Source organism: Telmatherina bonti, assembly GCF_933228915.1.
Source record: "Telmatherina bonti genome assembly, chromosome: 13".
NCBI classification, from domain to species: Eukaryota; Metazoa; Chordata; class Actinopteri; order Atheriniformes; family Telmatherinidae; genus Telmatherina; species Telmatherina bonti.
The window spans coordinates 6,088,181-6,115,352 of record NC_136611.1 but is presented as its reverse complement, the minus strand read 5'-3'; the positions used below and the strand labels follow the sequence as shown (position 1 = coordinate 6,115,352).

Genomic DNA, 27,172 nt, shown 5'->3' with positions numbered 1-27,172 from the left:
CACATGCACAAAGGAGATAAAGAATAAAGTGAGAAACAAATAACAGAGCAGAGCTACTTGGATTGGTTGAGTTTCCGTTTTAAATGCCAATGACTCAATCTGCCTGAGGATATATACAGTATATCTTTCTTCATGTGACTAGAGAGGCGTTTACATAGATTTATAAACACCTATAAAGTCACACATGGTCCCAGTGAACACATCAAATGGCCTTTTAGTCCTTTTTGTGTTTTTCTGTTGAACAATAGTACAAGAAAGTACCACAAAAGAAGTAATGGCTCTGTCAATATCGCCCATGTCATAAAACCTTCAGCGATGTCATTAGTTTTGGATTTTACAGCAATCAATATCAACACAATAAAAAGAAAAATTAAAGAAAAAGAAACACTAACAGAAAAAAACTCCAAATAAAAGAGAAAATAGATTTTTTTTTTTATTTAAAAAGTTCATATTTGCTATTTTAAAAGGCAAGAGGTAACCTGATCGCCATCTTGAATTCCATCTGAAAAACAGTTGAAGAGAAAAGACAAAAAAGTCAAAACGGTCATGGCCTGGTCTCATCATCATGTGATATAACAAGCCACAAGGTGTTTTATTCAGTCTGCTGTCAGTGCTTGGGTTTAAAAGCAGCATCACCACTGGGTTTTCCCGATAGATGGGGTCTGAGGTCATAAATGTTTCATTACTATGTATAATTTATCATGAAAATGACTCTTAATATTTCTCCTATGCTTCCTTTTTAATACCAGGCTCACTGTCCATGGAGATAATTAATGTTTTCCAATTTGCAAATGGATACTACTGATGCCTTGGAGAGGAGAAAGGGACTCATGAGTGGCAGATGATACATTACTCACGAGGGGGTAGAAAATGATTTTTTCATCAGAAAGCATTTGCCGGGGTAAACACCCAAGGGAACTTTTGGTGGGAAGGCAATTCATAACTACTGTATGAAAAGCCTCAAAGAGAATACCAGTGGTTGGCTTTTTATCAGATCATATAATAAAGCAGCTGTGACAGATCAATGAGTTTCTGCAACTACAAAAAACTTTGATAAGACTGAAAGGAACAGGCACAGTTTAGATTGTGTTTCTCTTTTCATGTAAAACAAAACTTTGCAGCGATTCTTAATGATTTATAAACAAAGACAAAATGCTTGAGATGAAACCACCTGATGATGTAAAGACTACCTGGTTGAAAGCCATCCTGAGACAAGGTGGACATGGTTACGGTGGCCAGGTTGCGCCTGCTTTCTCTCTTCTCCCGCAGGATCTGCTGGAAGGTCCTCAAACACTTCAGCTGGCGCTCGTCCATCTGACTTATCTCTGTAGACGGTTCTGCTGCATCTCCCTCTGGTTTGCCCTCTGAGGCCACATCTGCATCTGTGTTGGGTTGTTGTGGCACCTCTGTTTGTCCCTGTTCCTCTGGTGCTGCAGAGTCATCAACTAAGATAGACGCTGACAAAGATTCTGCAGTGGTGCATTGTGAAAGCTGAGACTTTACATTCACATCTGCAGGACATTCTGCAGGTTCTTCCACAGGTTTCTCAGCTAGGCCATCAGGTATAGCAGTGCTACTGAGGACTGTGTCAGACCAGACTCCAAGCTCCTCCTGGCATGGGAGCATCTTATCTGATAACACAGGATATTGGCAAGCATCTGCAGACTCTATTGTAAGGCTTTCAGTGGTTTCGTCAAATATTGGCGCCACAGAAAAGATCATTGATTTGTTGATAGCATCATTCTTGGACAATCCCTCAAAAGCACCACCACTGTCAAGCGCAGCTCTGTGAGTTTCACCAGAGGTCTGGTCGATGTGGGCCTCGTACCATAAAGGCTTTGAAGGCAAGTCCGTTGTAGGTAGTTCAGAAGGCATTGATAAGTCAAAGTCAGTGTCCTCATCAGGATTTACAGGTCCAGGTGTTTCAAGTTTGCGCAATGCACCCCGCAAAGCAGAGCTAAAGTCGAGAACAGCTCGTCCGATGCGTTTGACATTGAAACCTGCAGCTTGGAGATCAGTGCCACCAGCGTGAGAGAGTCTGTTTCCTAAGCTTTGGCTTCTAGCTTCAGTCTTTTGGGTGAGTGGTCTATTAGTGTGATCTCCAGTGGTACTTAAAGATCCCGCAGTCCAAGTTGTTGCTGAAAACTCCTCATACGCTAAATAAGTTTCAGTTTCACAGTTTGATGCGTAGCTCAGGTCGTTTGTTTGCTCAAAGTCAAATTCTTCTGTTTCTCCTTCATGCCCCTCAACTGAATGGTAACCAGAACTTTGAGGATAGGACAAATCAGTGGCACATTCATACCCTAATGCAGAGTTTCCAAGGTTTATATTTGTTGAATCATGAATCCTTGACTCGCTTTGAGGCCGTCTCATGCGCGAGTGCCTCTTCTCCCGGCTAGAAGTGCTGGCAGGCGAGTTGTAATGCTTTCCAGAGTGAACAGAAAGATGTTCTGAGCTTTCCGCAGAGCCCTGTAGTGCTGTACAATAACCTTCTGCACCTCTGTATTGATCCCAGCTTCCAGCTCCTTCACAGCAAAGAGTACTTTCACCTTTGTGGCCCTCCAGACTTCTGTCCCTGAGGTAGACAGTGTCTCGATGCCACATGGCTTCCCTGCCAACACGGTGTCGAGGCACCGTGTTTGTCCAGTGTTCCTCCCCATCCCTTGACCTTTGCTGCTTTCTACCATGACTAGACGATGGCCGTTCTAAGTCTGATTCAGACTTAGAACTATGACCAGAGGACAAAGAACTAGTGCTTAAACAGTCTTGGCCATCTTGCTGTTCAAGATAGCCAAAGCTTCTTGCCATAGCCCCTTCTGGGATATCTGAGCTATGGTCAGAGGTATCTTCTGGTTCCTCCACTTCCTGATGATCAACTAATCCGGTAATTGGTGTAAGAGCAGCATCTCCTGCCCTTGGTAGCAGGAATTCTCCATGGATGCTATGGCGCTCATTGTATTTTGGAGAGAAGCAGTTTGAATCTGACTTTGGTACTGCACTCCCTAAACTACCATAAGCACTAGCAGGTCTTCTTCGTGGTGACTGTTCGTCTTTGCACCCCATTCCTGACCAAGTGCCTGCATGTGTCCCTGAACTGCCTTTGTTGCTTGAGCGAATACCCTCAATCTCTAACAAAACAGCGTCTACACAGGATGAGACCTCCTCAACAGATCCTCGCACTGAAGTCAAGTAATCCCTGAGGTCAGAGATTTCTTCCTGGATTTTGTTGATCCCCCTTAGCTCTTTTAGAATATGGTCAATGATTGCACTTGAGGCCTCCTCTTTATCTTCGTCCTCCTCCAGAAGTGTATCTGGCAATGTTCTGTTGAAGTTAAAGTCCACGCAGTCACCAGCAGAATATGGTCTTTTTGGCCGAATATGAGGTGAACTGAAATCCCTTTGGGTTGCTGATGCAAATTTAGTCCCATTCATGTCTGGACCAACTGGAGTGTAGTGTGGACTTGGTCGCACCTGTTCAGGACTGTCCCGGAGTCCACTTTCAAAGGATATTCGTTTTAGATTTGCTGGGGATCTGCAGCTTTTATGTTGTAAAGTGCAGGGTATCCGTATACACCCCTCTCGGTTCAGTTCCACCTCTCCAACACACGGAGGCCCAGATGCAACTGTGTGTCTCTTAATGTTTGAAACTTTTGGAGAAGAGGCTTCAGCCCTTGGACTAACCTTTGGATATATGCTTCTGTGCTCCTTTCTACTTTCACGTGTCTCCCTCTCCTCCTCCTCTTCAATGCCCGCATAATAGAGGTGGGACTCTGGGACATGGTGGTCCGCAGACCCTTGCAGCAGCCGATGTATTTTGCCACGAATAACCAGTGCTACTCTGGGATTTGGAGCCCTCTTTTTTGGTGGATGAACTTTTGACTTTGCCCCTCCCTTAGGGGAAACACCTGCTCCATGTTGTCCATTGAAGCGGTTCTTGGAGAACATATTCTCAAGAGACTGGAACGTCTTTACCTAGTTCCCCATATCGTTAGTGGGGCATACACTCAAAAAGGTTGTGATCTCATGGTTCAAATAAAAAAAGGAAGTCTTTGGGGAGCATATTCAGCCTGACTGCTCAATGCCATTGGCCCATGACTAAAGGAGGAAAAAAGAGAATAAAATGTTTATGTTGTCAACACTTGAGCTTATTGATTCCTGAGGAAATTAAGAAGATTTTTGGGGAATTGTATTTATTTTTTAATTCGGACATTTCCTCTCTCTGCACTTAAAAACACATCACATACTGTACTTCATGCACATTAAAGCGGTTGAAGCTCACCACATACATGAGGCTTGAATCATAAAGGTTGAATCAACCTTTCATAAGAACAGCGACATTTCTGAGCTTAACATCCACATGATGATGAAGAATCTATTTACCAAATATGAGCCAGTTTATTTAATTGCTTGTGTACATACGCCAGATGTTCCCAAAACACACTTATCTGAAAACTCACCAGGAAAAATGATGTTATTGTAACTCATGTTCCTCTTTTATTGAACATGACTAAGAAATATTGAGACTCCTGTGCAGGTCGTTCATGTTAAAATCTGTGGTATGATAACTGCTTCTAAACTTTCTCATGCACAACAACTGAATGCAATTTAGTTTCAGATGATTAAAGTGGACTCTCAAGAGTATTCACCTTCAATTTTCCATCTTTCACACATACTTACACTCAGACACCAAGTAATATAGACACTCACTTTTAAACTGGTGTGCCTAAGATAGATCTAAGTCAGGGAATACATCATTTCACACTTAATAAAATCAATCGATGAGATTTTTTACTATTAAATCTATCAGATTAATATGTTATATTGATAAAACATTAGCACGAGATTGATATTTATTTAGATCACATTTGAAAATTGTTGACAGAGGATTTGACAACAGTTTCTTAGGGTTGTAAGATAACGTACCAGTATTGATCATTTCACAGAAGAAGAGTCTGTGGTGAGAAAATATTGCAAAGAGAGGGATGATGAGGACAAGACTGCTGGGTTTAAAGAGACCAAATATTATCTTAATACCTTAAAAATCACCACATTCATTCCCCAGTTCATCAATAACCCTCTTAAGTATGAAATAAGAGTCAAAGTAAATGCCAAAGCAAAACTCACATGGATGAGAGTGACTGAGGCGTTAAATCCAGGAGCCATAAATCAACAATCGTTCTTGTGTTTGACATTAAAAAAACTCATCAATCTCCACATTGACTTGTTTGTTTTAGTTATATTGTCACGTATTATGACTTTTCATGGAAACCCTTCATGCACATGGTGGTCTTTGCTTTTCCTTTGGTAAACGCGACAGCGAAGGTGAACTATACTTGCATTTGGAACCGTTACTGATGTAATGATCTGGAAGACTTGATCCTGTTTTTGTTCTTGTAAGTTTTTATTTACTTCATTAGTATGTGTCGTTATTCTGGTTTTATTCATTTCCCGCCCGCCAGTCAGCCTGATTCTCTGTTGCTGATTGTCTCCTGCTCCTTTTGTATAAATACCCCTCAGTTGTCTCGTCATTCTTTGTTTTCTCTGTTGGGATTTCCTGTTTTTGCCTCTGAACCTTCTTTATATTAAAGCACACATGTCACACTTCAGTCCCCGAGGGCAGCTATCCTGCACTCTTTTGCCGTGTCTCTCAAATGAATGGGTTATTCTGAAGAACATGACAAGAAGCTGTTGGATCCATTTGGTTTGAATCGTGTCGGAGCAGGGAAACAACAAACACCTGCAGGATTGTGGCCCTGACTCTAATGAATAATGTTGCCTGATTTCTACCTTATCAACGCTGTCAGAAACATTTTCCACATGATGTTTTAAAAACTAATATTTGAAGTATCTATTCATAAACTGAGGAACTATGTGCAAAAGCGACTTTTTAATTTGTTCAGTGAATGTTAAAAAACTTGTATTGATGCATATTAAATCTACAAGCATCACCAGTATAGTATTAGTTTGGGACCATATCTCGCTATTTGTACAAAAATGCTGTAGATTTCTGTTTCTATTACAGAAGGGGCTTTCCTTCGTAACTGCTGCATCTCTTGCTTGTTTTGCAAAGCGAAACACTGATAACATAAGGGATACTATAAGTTGGTTGATATTAATGTGGTCCTATATATGTATATTTGTAAGTATGTGTATATGAATTCCAAAAAGTATGTACTTATTCTCATTCCTTTTTTTTTTTTAAACTTCCTTATATAATGATTTGCTGATGTAATGTTAATTATTATTATTATGAATATCATCATTCTTTTCTTTCCTTAGTCTGTACGTGTACTTATGTAAGTGTGTGTGTATATAGTTTTCTTTTATTTGGAATAAAAATTAACTAAATAACTAACACACATGAATCTATACTGAAAGAACTACAAGCCAAACCTCTTGACTTCTATTCAGATTGTTAAGATGCGCATGACGCTGAAATACTTCGTAACTACCACTTTTTTTTTTCTTAAAGGACTCTTCAACTGGAAAAACTCTTCCGCCACAAATAAAACTTCAGCTGTTAGATCCTCTTTTTAAGGGATTACAGATGGTTTTGCTTCCTGGGTGATCTTATCCCAAAGAGAGATGTACCAAAGCAGTCCCAGATAACATTCCTTTTATTCTGCTAATCATCTGCAACAAGCTGTTATTTTCCAGTTATTTAGTTTAAGAAACCGTTCTGGGTTTTAAACCTTTCATTAGTGATGAGAACTTGAACTGGAAACAAAGCTGTGTGAGACGGTAGGCTGTTTGCTGTGGTGAGAACCGACCAGACATAAAAAATAAAACATGCTAAAAGTTTCTGCATGTGAGACAATAAAACAGTAAGACCTTAAATTAGATGCTTGGAGGTTTAAGATGGATTTTAAAACGAACATAAAATAAGTACTTGTGTCTGCCGTGTAGCCTTTTCGCCATGGCAACAGCAGCCAAGGCTCACGCCGTCGAGTGGCGTTGAGAGGAATTCAGGAAGGAATCAGGCTGAAAGAACTGAAAGCAACAACTAAAACATGAACACGAAGGAAAGTTTTCTGGTGATTCTTGTAAATTATTGTCGATCACATCAGATCAAACTACGTCCACTCATAGAGGCGCAACTCAGGCTTTAAGCCATCTAATCTGATAAAAAAGAAATGACATATATTATTTATATTGTCATTATTCTGAAATAGTGTCAGAATCACAGTGTGGGTTCTGGTGCAGAGCAGCTGGCTGATGACAGCTTCATCATCCTCATCCAGCACTGATCAGAAGTCTGCAGGGAGGAAGGGCAGAAGGTGCAAACAAACATCCAGGTGTCAGGACTCCCCTCCCTCTGGCTGTACATCCTCAGAGCCCCCATCAGCAAAACATACAATTACAGAAGCTAATCATTCACTGCATTTAGTTTATTCATCTTATGCATCTTTTTAAGCCAAATTATTGACATCATCTTGTTGGCAACGCTCTTGTTGCTTTCCTCTGGTCGTTTGACACTGGATGCAACCCAAATGGAGAAGCTCCCACCTGAGCCAAAAGGAGAGATGTTCCAAGTGTCTGCTTCAGTGCCAGGAAATGACAAGGATTCACACTGTAAAGCTGCACCGTAACAAACGTCACGGCACAGAAGGAGAATTCCTTTTCTTTCCAAGGCAAACAGAGTTGGACCACTTCCAAATAAACATTTCATTTACTGGAAGGACTACATCCAATATCACAGCGGCGACTGCGAGTGATTCACATTTTAATATTGCAAACTTTATTAATGCTTCAAAACTAAAAAAAAAAGGAAAGCACGCCGTCAGACTTGATGAAAAAAAGCAGTTGTCCTTACTCAGCAGCAGTGCTGTGAGGTGCATTCATGGTTCAGAATTAACCCCTGCAGCTGCAAACAGGAGGTAAAATCAGAGATAAACGATAAAAACGTCGGCATTGGTGCAGAGTTGGGCTTATAGAGCTCAGGCTTCAGTAACAAACTTCAGTCACTTCAAGCTTTTCGGTTTGAGAAGCTGCTGATGATCTGACGAAACTATCTGCAGCTTCGGTGTGTTTGTGTCTGGAATATGGAGCGACAAACAAACGGAAACTGTAAACCCAGTTCCTGAACCAAGTGGGATAAACTGGTTTATGATCCTCACTGACTGATCTGAGGAAACTAGCAGGAGCCTCATTAATGCTCCTTGTTAAAGGACGAAGACTTCTCTCCGTCTTTTTCATCCTCTTTGTTTTCAGAGAGCTTGTGGATACTAGGGAGAAAAAAAATTAATTCACATAAAAATCTGGAATTTTTTTTTTGTTTTACAATTTTTAAATCAATTTTTTCTTTGGTTAATTATTCCTCTTTTTTTTTCCCCCAATGTCAAATATTTCTATGTTTAGATGGAGAAGAAGTTCCCTCTTTTCTCCAGCAGGGGGCGAAATGTTTCTCTTCGACTGTCTGGTAAAATGACGTCATATCGGTTTTAGAAAACAGAAAAGCAGAGAATGGCGGAAAACCTGTAAAAACGTACAGCAATAAATCCTACATCATCACATTTTAAGTCAAAAGTTTGGACACATTTTGGATTTTTAGCTTTGAAGGGAAAAGAAGAGCTGGACATGTAGAAAGCAAACTCTGTAATGCACATGTGGCGTACTGCGGTAACACGACTAATGTTACTGCCCACCTAGCAAGACGCCATCCTGAGGTAAATGCAGAGCTAACAGCCAAACGTAGCGCAGCACCAAGACAACAGACACTCAAACCAGAACTTTTATATGCAGTTCAAGCTTCTGAAACAAGAGCTGCTTCAGATATATACTATAGAAACTGACAGTTGTTTTTATTTGGGAATTCTGGCTCATGATATAACCTGTCAACCTCGTCATCATGCAGCTTTTCCACATGGTCTGCTGTTTAAAAAGCAAAGTAAAAATCGGCAATACTGAGGAATCGCAAATTAAATTAAATCAAATTGGCCCCCAAAAAAATTAATAAAAATCAAATCTTTAAATGTAGCTAGATGTAAGAGATCCTGAAGGGCTTGTTCGCTGCTGGAGCCGTTGCTGGCCAGCAGCGTCCCAAGGTTCAGAAACTCTTCACAACTTTTCTTCCAGGAAGCTGTGTGATGCTGTCGCTTTATGCACCAAGTCACACGCTAACAAATAACACAGAATATTATACGTTTTTTTTAGTTACACACTAACATTTTGGGATTGTCAAAGATGAAACAAATGTCCTGCACAACCCAAACATGACTTATTCCATCAGGTGAGAATTAACATACAATGAAAACATACAATAATAATTATTTTTCTCCTGCTTACATATCTAAACTGGTGATATTAAATGACACATACCAGCCAGTCTGTCTAAGCCAGACGAACGCTGAATGATTGTCCCTGCAGTTGTCCTGCTAGGAATCTGATTGAGCTAACCCATTTAGTCAAACCCTTTTTATTCATGGCTTTCTTCCTGACCGGTCCAAAGGCTTGTAAAAGCTCCTCAGCATGTTTCCTTTTCAAAGGCTGTACATTTATTGATCTGCATTTTAAATGCTTCTCTGTAACCAGGTAAACAACTCCTGCCTTCCTGCCACCATCACTTATAAAGGATCTAATGCATGTTTACTTTCCTTGCTGCATCAAGCTACGAGCCCCACGAAACAACCAAACACAAATGCACTTATGTTCTGGCATGCTTTCATTCATTCTCAGCAATCACTGCTTTTTTTTTTAATGCAAACTAAATCATTTTTCAAACACAATTCATGCAGAAAGGAGGCTTTTAAGGCATGCAGCTGGTAATTTCTGTCTATATTAGAAGAATATTTCTCTGCACAAGCTGTGAAATGTGTATTAGTAATATATAAAAACATTAACTCAGCCCATTGGCAAATTATGTAATCAATACATCAATACAATTTTGAATTTTGCATCTTATTAAGATATTTTGAGTGTTTAAGTATGCATGTTTTATCACAAAGTCAGACCAGAGTTTCTGCAGAAAATATCCAGCAGAAGCAACATAATGTTGGCTTTTCTCAGAGAGTTAAAGGTGGGAGAGGCTTCCTGTCTTGGATAGAAAGGAAAGAAGATCAATGCTGATGACTTAAATATTTATACAAAACAGAAGGACTTTTCACCATGTCAACCAACAATTTAAACTCTTTTCTCTGCTGTCAAACTGCTGCACAGTTCTGTCATTTCTACACACAAAACTTTGCTTCTTAACAAAAACGAAGTGGTAAAATTATTTGCCTCTCCTTTTCCCGTTCCTCTCTGCAGAAAACTGTAATCTGAACACTTTACTCTTCTTCTGCACAAACAGAATAATCACAGACTGGCTGTTGAACCAAAGAGGAGCTGAAAAAGCGAAGCTCTGGCTGCAGAGAGGCAAAAGAAGAAAAAACGCTGAAAAAAAGCAGTAAATTGTGCAGAAATGATGCAGTTTGATGTTCGTGTTTCTGATCAGATGGATGCAGATTAGAATACTTTCACTTTCACAAGTTTATACATTTAAACACGTTGTAGAGCGTTTGCTTTAGCTCTAAGGACACGTCCACATCGGCCTTTTCGATCCGAATCCGAGTCTGTTTGCTCGGAAAATCCGCTTCGTTTGGGGAAATCTGAACGCTCCAAATGAATTCTGATTCAGATAAAAGAACCGGACTCAGTCCGCCTACAAACGCAGGTCTCGGCCCATCTCAAGCTGACCAAATACAGGAAGCGGACTACAAATAAAAAGTCCCTTCCAGCATGTGGCGTAGCATTGCATTGTGGGTAAATACATAGCAATGGCTATCCATAACCAAAACTGGACAATAAAACATGGAAAAATGTTACCTAGTCTGGTGATACTAGATAAGGCTGGAAATCTCGGTAGGTAGTTGACTAAATTTACCAGATTCTTCCCAGAGAAAACCATCATAAAAAGTTGTTTTTGTGTGCAAATCAGAATGAAATATGATTTGCAGGTCCAATTTTTTTTTTCTAAAGAAAGGATGAAGATGGTGAAGATAAAGATGTTTTGTAGCTCAAACCGGAACAGATTACGACTCTTTCACAGGAAACTATGCAGATTTTATGAAGTGAAATAATGATTCCAGGTTGGATTTTCCTGAATATGACAAATAAACTCTTGAACCCTTTTCTTGAACCCCAAGTATTCCCCTCCTTGTGTATTTCCCAGTTTAAACGAAAAGTGTCATAAAATCAACTAATTATTACTGTAGAAGAGCAAACATGAAAACATTGCAAAGGGCAGATTGGGGTGATGCAACTCTCATGTTCTTGCAAAATTTAACCCATTTAGGCTGTCCTGTAATCAATAATCCTCTAAATGCAACAACCTCCTGCCACTTACTGTATTTACAGGAACAAAAAAGAATATACACCAGACAGGAAGACGACGTGAAACATAATACAAGTGAAAAATCTCCAGGGAGGATTTGTGCATCTCTGTAAGAAGCAAACGCTCACAAGCATCTTTACTTTGTGTGTAAAGAGGATGCTATTCAGTTCAGGACAAAGAGTGCCTGACAGAAAATAAATACCACCATTAGGAGGGGGTTGAATCCTCACGAAAAGAATGACAGCTGGAAGAATAGCAGGCAGCTGGCTGAGAAGGAGAGAGAGAGTTTAAAGAGAAGAAGCCAGCTTGATAGCAGCTGTTTCCAAAGAGCAACAAAATGGATAACCATGACCGGGGTTGTTTTAGAAAGTAAATAAACGGAGTGCACATGGGGAACATGTAATAGTGTCGAGACAAATCGTTCCCAAAATGGAAATTATCAAGATTAGCCTGTTTTCAGGCTGATCAGAAATAACCAAACATGAAAAGTCCAAGTCATGTGTTTGCTTATTACAACCTCCTCTGCCCCGCTGCTAGCCTCAAAACAATTTCACTTCATAACACAAAAAGAGAAAGAAACAGCACAAGCAGGGCAGATAATCCATCACATAAACTAAATCACAGCAAAAGGAGACTGGCGGGGCTGAAACGGATAAAACTCCAACTGAGCTTATAACACCTAAAGGTCTATTTATGCTCGACAAAGGAGACGATACGCAGACTGACGGACTGTCTCCTGCGTAGTTCCGTCCATTACGGGGGCAGTGTTGAGTTGTACAACTGACACGCAATCAGCAAAAGAAGCAAACCACAGAAGAAGAGGAACAAGACAAAGCGTCAGATAAAAAGTACCAGAAGAAGAAGCAAAAAACGTTGTGGTTTCATGCTTGCTGCTGAGTAGCATCTTTTCTTGTGCAACATTTTGTTGATCTGTTTCTCCACAGTTGCGAATTGCTTTGTTTATTTTGAATTTAAAAAAGGAAAAAGAAAACAAAACATTGTGGTTTAATTCTTTTACTTCTGGTGTTTTTGATGGTTGTTAACCACGTTTTTTGTGGTAAAAACTTGCTAGCAGCCGGTCTCAATCACTGAACGCTGAACTAAGCACTGCTCACTAGCGGTTGAGCTGACTTGAAGAGCAAGTTTCAGGTAAGAATCCCCTTAAATCAGTATGTAAAAAATATTGTTGGAACCAATATCGCATAAAAACACAATTATAAATACACTGTTTTGCTTTTGGAGTATTTTCTGTTTGAATTTTACGACTGCATCTAAAGCTTTACGACAGGAAGTAAAGTAGGTAAAGGGAGACGGTGTTGTGCCGACAAAAGGACCCCTGCCTTGTAAACCACCAAATTGCAAGAAGCGCAGTAACAGCATCTCGCCCGTAGATGGCGTGTGTTCATTCTTTATAAAGGCATCTACGGGCGAGATAAGAGACAACGTAGGAGACGTGGAAGGATGCGTGTAGCGACGTATGAAAAACGTGTAAAATAGAAGTCCACAACAAAATAAAAATTGGAATGATTTGAACCATGAATCGACATTGATTTGATAAAAAAATATTGCTGTGCGAGTTAATTGAATGAAATATTTGAGTAGTTGTGTAAAGGCCTTCACTTAAAGTTTTCTGGTTGCAAGACTGGGATTTTCCTGAAAGAGTTGCAGGATGGAGCTGGATGGATGGATGGATGGATGGACAGATGATTGAAGAAGTGAGGGACAAATGGACGAACGGAAGGATGGATGGATGGACAGATGGCTGGATGATTGGACAGATGGATGGATCGATGGATGGATGAATGGACAGACGGATGGATAAACAGATGGACAAATGAATGGACGGACGGGCATACAAATGGATGGATGGATGAACGGATGGACGAATGGTTGGATGAACAGACAGATGGATGAATGAAAGAATGGAGGGACAGACAGATGGATAGATAAATGAATGGATGGACGGACGGATGGATGGAAGGAAGAATGGATGGACAGATTGATAGATGAATGGATTGATGGAAGGACGGACGGACGGACGGAAGGATGGCTGGATGGATGGACGGACAGATTAATGGATGAATGGATGAACGGACAGACGGATGGATGGAAGGACGGATGGATGGATGGACAGACAGATTAATGGATGAATGGATGAACGGACAGACGGATGGATGGAAGGACGGATGGATGGATGGACAGATTAATGGATGAATAGATGAATGGACAGACGGATGGATAGATGGATGAACGGACAGACGGATGGATGGAAGGACGGATGGATGGATGGACAGATTAATGGATGAATAGATGAACGGACAGACGGATGGATAGATGGATGAACGGACAGATGAATGGATGGATGGATGGATGGACAGATTGGTGGATGGATGGGCGGACGGATAAGTGTTAAGTTTTAAAGCTAAGCGGGACAAAATAAGACAAACTATACTTTGAAAGTCTTTATATTTTTAGAAACGTTTCCTCACAAGAAAACAATCAAGTTCTAATACATTGATCGGTAGATCATAAAAGAAGACAGCTACACACAGGAGAAATTATTGAACTGATCGATATGTTTCTCAAGGGGAATGATGCAGAATAAATCCACAGGGACGTGCACATTGTATACATCATGAGGTCGCTGAACTGACCGGACCCCGGAGGTCAACATTTGGTCTTTTTGTAGCTAGAAGGGACCAAGAAGAGCTCGATGTTACAACTGTGTCTTTAAGGTCTAAAATATATTTAATTATATAATTATTTCCCAAATGGCTGCTAGCACACTGGGGAAAAAGAAAAAGAGATTAGCCGAGTAATTTCTTGATGGAAGTGGATGCTGCTGAATACATCTGCTGGAGCCAGACGTATTGTAAAACCAGTGCCAAGTGGCCATCAGAGTCGCTCAATTATAAGGCGTTTCCTCACTGTCTTCACATGCTGGTGAATCCATTCATCTTCCATATGCAGGTAGAGTTACACACTCCCAGTACTGCAATGTGGTCAGTACTATCAAAGGAAAGCATGAAAAAAACAGTTAATTTCCAAAGTCAACATGCTTTATGGTCGCTCATAACTGACTGACCTCTCATCGAGGAATATAACTACAACACATCTCCATTTTGCAGAGTTCTCAGCATGCTGACAAAATGCAGCACAACTCCAGAGTAGGCTACAATGTGCACCCATACACACCCACCCAGAGGACTGAGTCATGGCTGAGTGGGTACTGATTCTGCTGTCACCTTCATTAGCCTAATTCTTCTGCACACTTTAATTGATTTATCATCGCCACTCCACCGCAGCATCAGTCCCTTTTCAAACACACACCACTCATGCACAGCAGTGTATATCAGTGGGACATTACTGTCCCTCTTGTCATTTAATCTTTCAATCGCAATTACAAAAGAAACCGAGGCCGCCGCCCTGCGAGTGGAGGTAGAGGAAAATTCTGTTATGCTATCAGAGCTAAAACGTTTTCAGTCGCAGGTTGTGACGAACTATGAAGGAAAAGTGTGAAGGAGGGCCGTGGCAAGGTGTGTCGCAGCCACCGTGCAGAGGCAAGGAGGGGGGAATGTTGGGAATCGGAAGGAGTAATCACTTTCCAGAGCAAATCGAATGAGCGGGGCTTGCTCCCTCTGCCTCTTCTTCATCCCTCTTTCCTTGTTTCCTTGAGCGAGAGCCTGTTCCATGAACCACCGCTGGCCGTCTGCCACTGGTAACCCGTTGCGAATGACAATGCGAGGCCCCCTGAGGCTAATTGATTTAGCTTTCTCTCAACCACTTTAGAGATGCCAAACAATGATGCTGCCTGATGTCCCGGCCAATTCATGACAAAACCTCTGGTCTGAACAGAGAGCTCCTTCCTTTCAGCTGACTGTGATAACCTGATGACCATGGAGACTGGAGTTTCAGCTCCTGCCAAGACGGCGCTTAAAACCACTTTTTTACCGTTTGTTCTTTTTGGTTTCCTGAAAAAAGTTAAGGAAAAGAAAAGAAACACATTTTAATTCACAGTTTTTATCTTGTATCTACAGAGAAAAAACTGCAGTCTCCAGTTTGTTGACTGAATCTGGCATGGTTTCTGTATTAGTGGTCAAGGAGAAGGACGCTCATCTGAAAGCACTTGTTTTATTTCAGCTTGGTCTGAGAGTCTATGAGTGTTTTGCTCATTTTTTTCCTTCATGTTTGTCACCTCCCACTTTAAGATCAAGCAAAGTGTTGGAAACGTTCCTCAGAGATCTTCTCCATGTTGACATGAAGCATCACACATCATGATGAGAACCTCCCGAAGCTGCTCTGCTGGATGTAGATCTGGTGACTGTGGAGCCGTTGGAGGACAGTGAACTCATCGTCATGGTGGAGATGATGTGAGCTTTGTGACATGGTGCATCATCCTGCTGGAAGTTTCCATCAGAAGATGCTACACTGTGCTCAGAAAGGGATGGACATGGTCAGCAGTAGGACTCAGGTAGGCTGTGGAGGTTAAACCATGTCATACTGGTACTAATGGGACCAAACTGGGACCAGAAAACCTCCCCCCACCATTCCAGCAGCAGCAGCCTGAAGCGTTGATCCTGACGGCAGGATGGATCCATGTTGTCATGATGTTTCCAGCAGATTCTGATCCTACCATGTGAATGTGGAGCTGAACCGGAGACTCATCAGACCAGCAACGTTTCTCCATCTTCTATTGTCCAGTTCTGGTGAGTCTGTGTGAATTGTAGCCTCAGTTTCCTGTTCTTACTGACAGGAGGGAACCCGCTGTGGTCTTCTGCTGCTGGAGACCATCTGCTTCCAGGCTGGACGGGTTGTGTGTTCAGAGATGATGTTCTGGTTGGAACCAGTGCTGACTGGACTTCCTGTTGTCTTTCCATCATCTCCAACCAGTCTGACTATTCTCCTCTGACCTCTGACATCAACATCTGGATGTTTTCTCTTCTTCAAACCTTCTCTGTAAACTGTGGAGGCAGCTGTGTGTGGAAAATCCCAGTAAACACTCAGACCAGCAATATGTCATGTTCAAAGCTTGATCTTCAGCAAGTCGTCTTTATCATGTCTACATGACTAGATGTGTTGAGTCGCTGCCGTGTGATTAGCTGATTACATATCTGTACTTCAATAAGTTTATTTGTGCTTATTATTGTAGACTCTCTTTGTAATGTCTTTGTAAAGTCTTCCCAACGACTGCATGAGAAATACTTTCCATGCAGACAAAACTGAACCTATAATTACATTTTAAAAATGCATTTGCAACTTTGGGTAGCATTAAAGAACAATAAATAATGACTTGTTTACTTGTGAAGGACTTGTTGCTTTAGCAAAGTGAGATATGCATAGCACTGACTGTAAAGCATCCAGACCTTTTCCTGCATAAAAGTGAATGAAATTCCTTATTTATTGCTGTTCAAGGAGGAAAGTTAGATTCTACAACGTGTTCATTGTTTTTTTGCCAGTTATTATCCTAAATGTTTTTAATCAGTGCCTGAAGATTTTAATAAAATTATAGATGCAGCTTTGAGCACAATGAAAACCTTTAAAGATAAGCCTTTTATATTCCAAGCATTACATGCAGTTATTGAAGTTTACTTTAATAAAAAGATTTAATGAATCTCCCAAAAATCTTCCTCAATCAGGTTTATCTGAGACGAAGACAAGATGCCAGATCATAAAACATTTATTAAGCATGAATAATTTTTTTCTGGAACCATAATTTTGGGTCATTCTAACAGCCAATCACCAGCCGCTTCCTAAAAAAATCTCTGACTTTGCACCATCGGAAGGATAAAGCACGTTATGGAGGCAAATTCATGCTGTTCCATCAAATAACTGGTGGCATGAACAAAATATCATTCAACAAAAGATGAGCCGACAGGTTAAAGCTGCGAAGATGTCCGAGATGTTTAAGGAAAACCGCTTTTTTAAATGCAGGTTACACTTCATGGATACAAACAGGGCTTCATGCAGTTTCCTGACTGCTTAGATCAAAACTCAACAGAGCATCTTTAAGTATGGAGATGGAAGATCAATTGAGAGTCACTTTGGAGGCATTTAATCTTGTCGAAATGAATTAAATATGAAGGAGCGCTCCATTTGGCAGGGGGGTACTGTTGGTGTAAGATAATGCAGGCTAAAGGCCCACAGTTACGTCCACACTACCAGAAATCCTGGGGACAGTGTGGAGTTGGATAGCTAACATGCAACAAGCGAAAGAAACAAGCAGGTGAAGAAGAGGAATAGAAAGATGGTGACACAAAAACCGTCCAATAAGATGTTAAGGAGAGCAGCAAGAACAACTGCAGGCATGGCGGGAAGATTGGCAGAAAGGCTGTGTGGATCCGTTTGTAGCTACATCCACCAACCGGGGTCAGAACCTGGAAGGGAACTCAGCACTGCCCAGCGCACTGGTTTCCGTCATGCAAATACTGAAACGCCATGGATACTGGGCCCACGGCGGCCTGAAACCATGCTTGGTTTGATGCTTTTATTCGCAAGATTTTCAGCATAAATTATGCGTCCTGAGCCCAGAGTAGAGCCGCTGCTCCTCCACATCGAGAGGAACCAGTTGAGGTGGCTCGGGCATCTGGTCAGGATGCCTCCTGGACCTCCCTGGTGAGGTGTTCCAGGCACGTCCCTCTGGTAGGAGACCCCGGGGAAGACCCAGGACACGCTGGAGGGATTATATCTCTTGGCTGGCCTGGGAACGCCTCGGGATCCCCCCGCAGAGTTGGCAAATGTGGCTGGGGAGAGGGAAGTCTGGGCTTCCCTGCTTAGGCTGCTGCCCCCGCGACCCGACCCCGGATAAGAAGATGAAGATGATGCATCCTGGATGATTGTTGTCCTTAAATAATACCAAAGTAAAGCTAACAAGACATAGCCATGTTTTTTTTTTTTAATTTTTTCTTTGTGATATTTCTCAGACATGTTTTATTAATTAAACGTTTCAGGAAACATCCAGATTACCAGGATAGATATGAAGCGCTTTGCTGCTCCACCTGCTCACTAAATCCCAGTACATGACCAAAAACTGACTGGATACACAAGTTGTAGCCTTATGAATGGCTTCTCTTTATGGAAAAAAACATAATAATATGTTGGGGGTTTTTTTTTAAACAAAGAAATGTGTTGAAACATTACAGAGCAGATTTTTATGATGCCATTAATTCATTTTGGGATCCACCAAAATGTCCAGAGGGTTAAAAAAAAAAACTTAAGCAGACAGACTTCAACTTGTGGTTTTAATTTTTAATCAAAAATGACTGAATAGTCAAAGCCTCAGGGACCCCCGTGCTCTTTAGGGGACCCCAGGTTGGGAACCACTGCACCAGCGGTTGAACTGACTTAACAACGTATAAGATGCATGAAAGTATGAAGGCAGCAACGTATCTATTTATGTACGTGAGGGAGCATAAATGGGTCCGTATCATCGGGTCCGGTCGGTCTGAACCAGAGGTTTTCCTCAGCTGTTCTATGTATAAACGTGTGAGGCGGTTCCCAGCCTATCAGAGGTGATCTTGAACGACCATTTCATCCGTATCACCCCTTCCTTGTATTCATTCTTGCTTCCTCGGTCCCTACAGGAAACCGCGACGTCCCTCCATCCCTCAGCTCATTTAATATCGAGGAAGCGCAGCCTGCAGTGACCCTGGTTCTCTCCATTTCCATCCCGTATCTGCTGCAAGGTTTCCAGCTCATTCCTCACCTGCATGTCTGGACTAGACTTGGTATAATTTCAGAAATCACACACATGACCCTGCATTTCTAGCCTTATTAGGAAATCTGAAACAAGGTCAGGAATTTAGTCTATGCAACACAGCCTGCATATGTTTCTTCTGTGATGATGAATAAATAAAAATATCATACAAATATGTTAGTTTTTTTTACTGTGCTGACACCATGAAAGTTACATTTGTTCCAAAAATGCTAGAACGTGTTTCTACTTGGATGACGATCGGTGGCGATAACGCTCGTGATACGAGGTAAAAACCCTTAATAAAGGGTTGAAGCCCTTAATAAAACACAGAAAACACTGATAAAAACAGAATTATTTCATATTTGTCATATGTCGAGATGCTTATACTTCAATGAGCCTTTTATGTTGCCGTGGTTGTTTAGTCAGTTCACCACTAGGGGGCAGTTTTGATCTCAGAGTTCACTCGCGATAGCGTAACGATGTAAATTTGTTCACAACCGTCCAAAAACACCAGAAGAAGTAGAAAAATTAAGTGTTTTGCTGTTCTCAACTTCCTCTGTGACTTCTTGAGCTTCAATTTTTGTGACTGTTTCTCTTCTTCTATGGTTGCGTGTCAGCTACACAACTCTGTGTCCGACATTTCTAGTGGTATTACTCAGTTTTCTGCGTCAAGCGACGGTAAGCTGAGCTCTTTAAAAACAAACTAAATTATGCTCGTAACCGGCGCAGGAGACAGAGAAAATAGTCCGTTTGTTTGCGTATCAGTCTTCTGCATTCAGCAGAAATAGACCTTAAGATGTAACCAGAACAAACCTATATGCAGAAACAAAAATCTGATATTTCTAAATTAGATTTGGTACATATATTCTCAGGGGAATGTTTTAAAAATGAAATCCTAACTGTCCATTTCTTTGTCATTTTAATAAATTTACACAATGAGCAGTCATGAAGATAAAAATTGAAAATTATCGTACAGAATTGTTTCTATGAAGTTCTGGCCAGTTTGAAGCTGGTCTCTTAAAACAGGAGAGATTTCCTCGAGGACAGGAACTTGGATTTGGACCCTAACCTGTAAATGAACTTCGGACATCGGACTGTAAAGCGCGTTTTCACAATTTAACATGTTCGACCGTCAACGTTGAGTTTGTCGTTCAGTTTTTTGACTAATTTATTTTCACAAATTTTTATTTTTAGCCCCTTGTTTCTCAAACCAACAATCCCACATTTATAATGTGTCACACGACACCTGTTCCTCACACCTTGCACACCGGTCCTGATAAATCCATTCCAGGCAGATTTTCTGACGTGCCTGCTGCGTCCAGCATCATGCCATCATGTCTGTCTGCGGTTTCCTGCCTTTGTGTCGCTCCACACCTGTGTTCAGCTGGTAAATTGTGGTCTGTCTTCATAGTTTTCTCTGTTTTGCTTCATTGTCTTTTTTAACTGACCAGCTTTTCTTTGTAGAAAAGAAAAAGAACATTTTGCATCTGAAGTCAGATGTAAATTCCTCCAAACAAACATACTATTGTTTAAGCTTTATTACAAGGTAAAAGCTGTGAATCAAAGACAAACAAGGCTAAAACTGCATTTTAAACAAGAGCATAATCATTTGTAACCTCTGTATAAATGCCTGCGCAGGTTAAACCCCCAGCCCGAACCAGAGTTCACACACAAATCAGTTGAGTGACAGCGTGAAAATCATTGTGGCCTTTCACCATATCAGCCTCTTCTCATGCACGTCTGTAAACAATTAGCAGGGTCAGCACTGATGCACGTGATGGATAGTCGTCAGCGTACGTCAGTCTAAATGAAAGGCAGTCATGACCCAAACAGTTTCCGCAGCCAGACAGAAATGTCTATTTCTGGATGAATCTATAATGAAGTCTCTAACAAGGCAGCGGCTTAGTTCAAAGCAATAAAATATACACTTAAGGCTTCCAGATGCTTCTCAAGAGAAACACAACCACTGTATAGAAAACCACTCTGTAGCTTTTCTCAGGTACATTTCAGTAAGACAAAGAGAAGACACGGTGTCTTCAGACTAAAGACAGACGCTGAGTTTGGCTACAGTTTCCCCTGAACAAATTTATCAAATTTATTTGTTGTTTGTTTGAACGTCCAACATTATGCTAAATTTGCTCTCTAAAGGTTTTTTAGCTGAACCTGCCGTCTAAAATCACAGAGCGGAAAGCGGCATCGTCTCCCTGAGAGAGGCGTGGAGCCGGCACCGATCATGAACATTTAAAGGTCACATTCTCAGGACAGCCAGACATGTTTGACATGCCTTAAACTAAAGAAGAGGCTGAATTTGAGATAAAACACTTTGAAAGCAATGTTGTTGGATGTCTGACACCCAATGGAATGGTTGAAAAACTATAAAATAACCTTGTTGAATGAGGCTGCACACACCAAGACGGAGGTCGTCTATATGGCGGCGTTGGTTTGTCTGTCTGTCTGTTGGCTATTTAACTCAAAAATCTATGGATGGATTTTGATTAAATGTTCAGGAAATTTCAGAAATGGAATAATTTGCCATTAGAGCTTCTAACTCGAAAATAACGTCCAAAATCTTTAGCAATAGAATGACAGGGGCTTGGCGAAGGTCCACACTGTGCTTCCAGACTACTGATGGCGTTGTCTGCAGCAAAACGAACAGTCATACCCATGTGGCTGCTTCATTTGAAGTCCTTAAACTGTGGACTTTTCCTTTAAATGTCAAATTCAAGGTGAAACTGAGCAACCTGGAGCTCACCAGGTAAAAGAATTATGTCTGAGACATCAGCAATCTGACAAAGGCCACTAAAAAGACTTAGAAAACCAAACATAACAGCCCCATAACAACATCCATGGATCTTAAAGCATTATGACACAAGTTTCCAACCTTTAAACTTTGTGCTTCAGGCTTGTTTTCATGACACACTGCCATCATCATTACAAAAGCGAAACGATCCAACTGCCTTTGGCTTCATGAGAACAAATTACATGCTAGCAACTGGATATCAACACATTTTAAAAGCCTGCCATGGCTGACTCTGGAAAGAAAGTCAAGAGGACGGAAAGAGAGGGAGAAAGAAAGACTTCAGACTGACTTTTACTGCCTGAAGAGGTCTAAGAGAAGAGACAGGATGCAAGATTGGAACTGAACTACGGAGTGTGTTAGACGCTTCCAAGAAGCACCTCTCCACTAAAAATGCACACCAAGTCTAGTTTTGATGGATCACGCTGCCAGAACGGGTCCATCTCCGCAGTTCGGACAGAACCACACAGGAACTCAGACAGTCAAACATCTGGCAAATTTCAAAATAAAGACCTGCATGCAGGTTTACAACTGCTGAACTATGTAATCATTAAACTGTAAACATTTCAGTGACGTGGTCAGAAGGCTCTAGTGTTTTATTTTCATCATGGACGACGAGACACTCATCATAAAAGTAGAGAATCACAAGGTTTTATACGACACCAGAGATCCTTTATACAAAGACAACAGCAGAGAGAAGAAGAGATGCACCGAGACATCAGTAGTTTTAGGAGCGGATGTTCAGTCTAACATGCTTATTAAGGTATAAAATGCTCTTTTCTGTGTACACCAACCATTCAGCCTGAAGAAACGTCTGGAAAGAGCCATAAAGGGATATAACGACCACCAGAACAGGGGATTTCAACGCAGAGCGCCCAATGGTGGGAACTGGTAAGAACTGGCATGTTGCGGAGGTCAAAATTCAATTCAATTAAACTTTATTTATATAGCGTCAAATCACGGCAATGCCATCTCAAGACGCTTTACAGACAGAAAAAAAAAACATAATGAAAGCCAATTCATAATAGCCTATTTAAGGAAACCAACAGATTGAGTTGGAGGCTCCAAAATGAAACCACGCGGTGTACATGCATCTAATGGATATTGGGTTGAGAAGCTGCGTTATACATATGTTGACTCCGGGACCTTGCATGACGTTGCAGCAGAGTCTTGTTTAACGCACTACGTCACATGCTAGCAAACATCTGCTGTTTTGAACTCTTGACAGATTCAGCAAAGAAAGACTAGAAGACATAATTGAAGCAAGAGAAGAGCGAAACAAAAGATAAGACAAGATCGGACTGTATTATACTGGCTGGAGAGAGTTCACACAGTAGATTACCACCAGTTAGCCACCAGTAGGAGACTCATCACTGAGAAAAACTACAAACATTCGGGAATGCAGCTTTAAGATCTTTCGTACTGGAAAAGAATTACCAAACTATCACCGGCTGAACCAGGACTCCTTGTTTCCTTATGCAGAGATACATTTCATGCACCAGCTGAATTTAACTTGCATGTATTAGAAATAACACAAGAAACCAAATTCTGAAACCAGTTTATGTTATCATGTGTGATTCAGCCGACGCAGGAAATTATGATCCCATCAGACTTTGACATTTGTTCTCTGCAGACAGAAATGAAGTAGAAGCTTCTCTGCATGCAGAACGAGCTGCTGTGATCTGCTTACAAGTGATTCCTAGAAGCGCATATGGAGACAGATTGTAAGGCCAGTTGTAACCTGATATAATTAAAACTGAGATTGGATCACATCAATACCAGTTATCCCAGTTAGCTGTACATAAAGACAAATACAGACACACAAAGAAAATCTTTAAGATCAATAAGAAAAGTTATTCTGATAAACCAGAGTTTATCTGCTGGGTTTAGACTTGAAGGTCGGAAAAATATTTTCATTCCAGCTGTGACATTACGGGTCAGAAATTGGCGTAAACGACATGAAAGCACATTAAAGTGGACCAAAATGTTGTGCAGAAGAATCAAAGCATCACAAGACCAAAAAAAAACCCCAAAACAGATCGATAAAACCAGTTGAAATATAAAAGCAAAAAACCAAAATGTCAGTATGTCTAGAGTGTCAAAAAGTGACAGAAAAAGACGGCAGTCGGACATGCAGAGACAGGTGCTCCTATAAACCCTGAACCACAGTCCAGCCCCGTCCTCTTTCCTTTATGGATCAAATATGATTCTTTTACAGTTCATTTTAAACCGTTTTATGTTTCTAAACTGCTTCAAACTATTCCACAGCCGAGCACCACACATGGAAACGAGGTTCTCCCCGTTCTGTTTTCCTACCATGTCAGCATGGAGCTAAATTCCACACAAATCCATCACTCTGGATGCCCGGACCTCGTCATCCAACACAATTTACACCTAAACGGATGTTCCTTTAGTCGCAGGCTCACCTTCATATCTTTAGTTAATCAAATACTATAATAGAGTAAAACACTCCAACTCCCTTCATTTAAACTGAAGGATTTTAAACTTTTTAAACATTAAACAATTTGACTTCTTATGAGTGGACCCTCATCACAAAAATCAAATTAATCTGTAACTTTAAGGTCAACAATTAATTTATTGTGGCAATAAATCTTTATTAGCATCTTCCCGGGAATGTTTCCAGCTGCAGCGGGGAGTGTGTGGATACACCCCGAAGCCCTGAAACATAAACAAGCTCTCGTCCTCTTCGTTGGACGAACGAGGAACCGGGATCACCGTGTCTACCCACACACTGAGCCGGGTTTGTTCAGAGGCTGCTCAACACTTCTCTGTCCCACCTGAACACTGCCTGCAAGCTCCATGCAAAGCCAGAACAGCAGGCGTAGGTTGGATAGCAGTCAGAACGTGGAATAAAGTGGCTCCAGGGGAATAGAGGAAAAAAAGTGAGCTTGTACTTTGATTTTATTTTAGTAGAGAGAAAAAAAGCCAACTTTCAGATGTGACAGTATGACAAGGGCAGAGAGAGGATACATCATCTGGAGCTCTAAGACCCCAAGAGGGGAATTTAGACATACAGAACATTAATATTCCCTGATTAAATCCCCCAAATGTCTTCAACAGCAGCTGATTTCTATAAGACATACAGTACTGAGATGGTATTTCTGCCATTTACTTCCTTATGAAGTGAAAAGTGCAAACCTACCTGATGCAGAGCCCGTAAATCAAAGCAAAGTTTGACATCACAATCCAACAGAGCATCAGTCCAACATCAACACAAACACACTGATTGCACCTCTTTGCGTCATTTTATAGACATGCAAATCAAAAAGCTCCGAAGTGGCATGCCAGGGAAACTAATTATCTACGCAGCTCAGATGAAAAGATTCGGGCTTGATGGGAAAAGAAGAAAAGTTGCCAGGTCCTCCTCCGCCATCCTGACGGGCGTGTCAGTCACTTCTCATGCACTCTCCTCTGGTTCTAGATCAGCGAATTGCCTCGCAGCCGTCTCTCTTTCACCTCAAACGCTGTCTCCTCCTCTTTCCCCCACTCTGTCACTCCATCGCAGTCTCTCTCTTCATCCTCTTATCTCCTGAATGATATTCACTCCTTCAAGGCTTTTCCTTCTGCCCACCAACCCCCACGCCCCCCCTCTCCCCCACTCCTATTAGCTCCGCTGATCGCCGCTTGTTGCACAGCTGACAGAAGCTTGCCGTCTCATGCGCTGCCTCACTTACTCACTGTTTTCCCTCTTCACACACTCCTGCACATATGCTAGTCTGTAACACACACACACGATGCACAAGCTATTTTAGGGGACGGAAAATCATGAAACGCCTTTTTGCATGGCACGAAGCTGCCACTGACACAAGGATGCACATGTTGAAAATGCTTACGAAGCTGCAAAGGGGGGTGAAAAGTGTTATTACACAACTGTTATTACACACTGAGCCATGATGGAAATGTCAGCCCACATGAAGTTATAAATGTACATCACCAACTCACTTCAATTCCCTTCATTTCTGCATCAGTTTGTTAACAAGAGAAAGAAATTCATGAGGCTGAAACGAATGAGTGACTGATTACACAACTAGTTTATAATCGACTTTCTATTGACTCCCCTTTGAATTGACTAATTACTTCATGGCAAGAAGTAAATTTAAACAAAACATGTTCAGTTTGTGTTGAGTTTGATGGATTGCAGCCTAAGAATGAAAAGTTCCTGCATGCTGCTAATTGATTTTCACTAGCTTTAGAAATATGTCTTCTAAAGGACGTGTTGTCGACACATTTCAACCAACACAATAACACAAATATGACTAAAATATAACAGTTAATTAGCATGAATAATGTGGGTCAGGGATCACCGACTGTGGTCCTCAAGGGCCGGTGAGAGTACCAGATCCAGCCGATTATATTACACTGTTTATAAGTAGATATTTATGCTTTTATTTCACATTTAGTTTTGCAACAAACTTATTTTTCCATAGCAATAAAGCCATTTTCAACCTGAAGATGTATTGATTGATGGCAACTTGTCAATAAATGCAAACTTGTGCTTAAAACACCACCAAGTGGAGCTTGTTCTATCAGCACCTGTTTATCTAATACAGCAGGAAAAGCAACATTCATTTAGAGTTTATGGACAATAACTGGTCAAACTGTGAATAAATGTTGCAAGCATGAACCGAGTAGGCGACACTTACGTTCGTTACTGACACTGTTACTTATTATTGGTGATGGTCACCAGATCTGCATCCAGCAGAGCAGCTTTGATGTAATGTTCCATGTCAAAATGGAGCAAAACCTCCACCACTTTGATAAAACAAAGCCATTAAAAACTAGAAAGCACTTGGAGAGCACAAACCTCCACCATGCACAATGTTAAAGGGTCCTTTAAAAAGTTCCCGGATCCAAACGGTGATCCGGATCACCACCAAAATTAAATCAGTTCTTCCTTTCAATATTTCCAACAACTCCGGAAAAGTTCATGAAAATCCGTCCATAACCTTCTGAGTTATCGTGAACACAGACAGACAAACAGATAAACGCTGGTAAAACAAAAACATAACCTCCTTGGCGAAGGGAATGATGGATTTCTTTGTTAAAGTCATCTGTTTTTCCTATGAAGAGGAACTACAATCTCACTTTGCTGAAAATCTACTTCTGTAAGCTGTCCAGACCAACCAACGTCCAGCCAATCATGTCATTGGCAGAAGCAGGACCCCAAGCAGATCTGGAAGCTACACTGGTGTCCTGCAGGTATTGAATGTTTCCCTTCTACTCTTGATTTACTTTTGTTTAGCTACTCCTCCGCCTCCTTTAGTGATAACGGTAGGTGTATTAAGTGTAGCAGCTTGGCAGCCTTGGAGGCGAGGCTCTGTGAGTTAAGAAGCCCAGCTCCGCACTCAGT

The 27,172-nt window shown here is 41.2% G+C and overlaps 1 protein-coding gene across 1 annotated transcript in view; it reads right to left on the bottom strand.

Annotated features, from left to right (window-relative positions):
• The window catches only part of unc13ba (unc-13 homolog Ba (C. elegans)), a gene marked incomplete at both ends in the record, with an annotated part of 217,013 nt that overhangs the window by 97,090 nt on the left and 92,751 nt on the right, over nt 1–27,172 (bottom strand). The window lies entirely within an intron of this gene.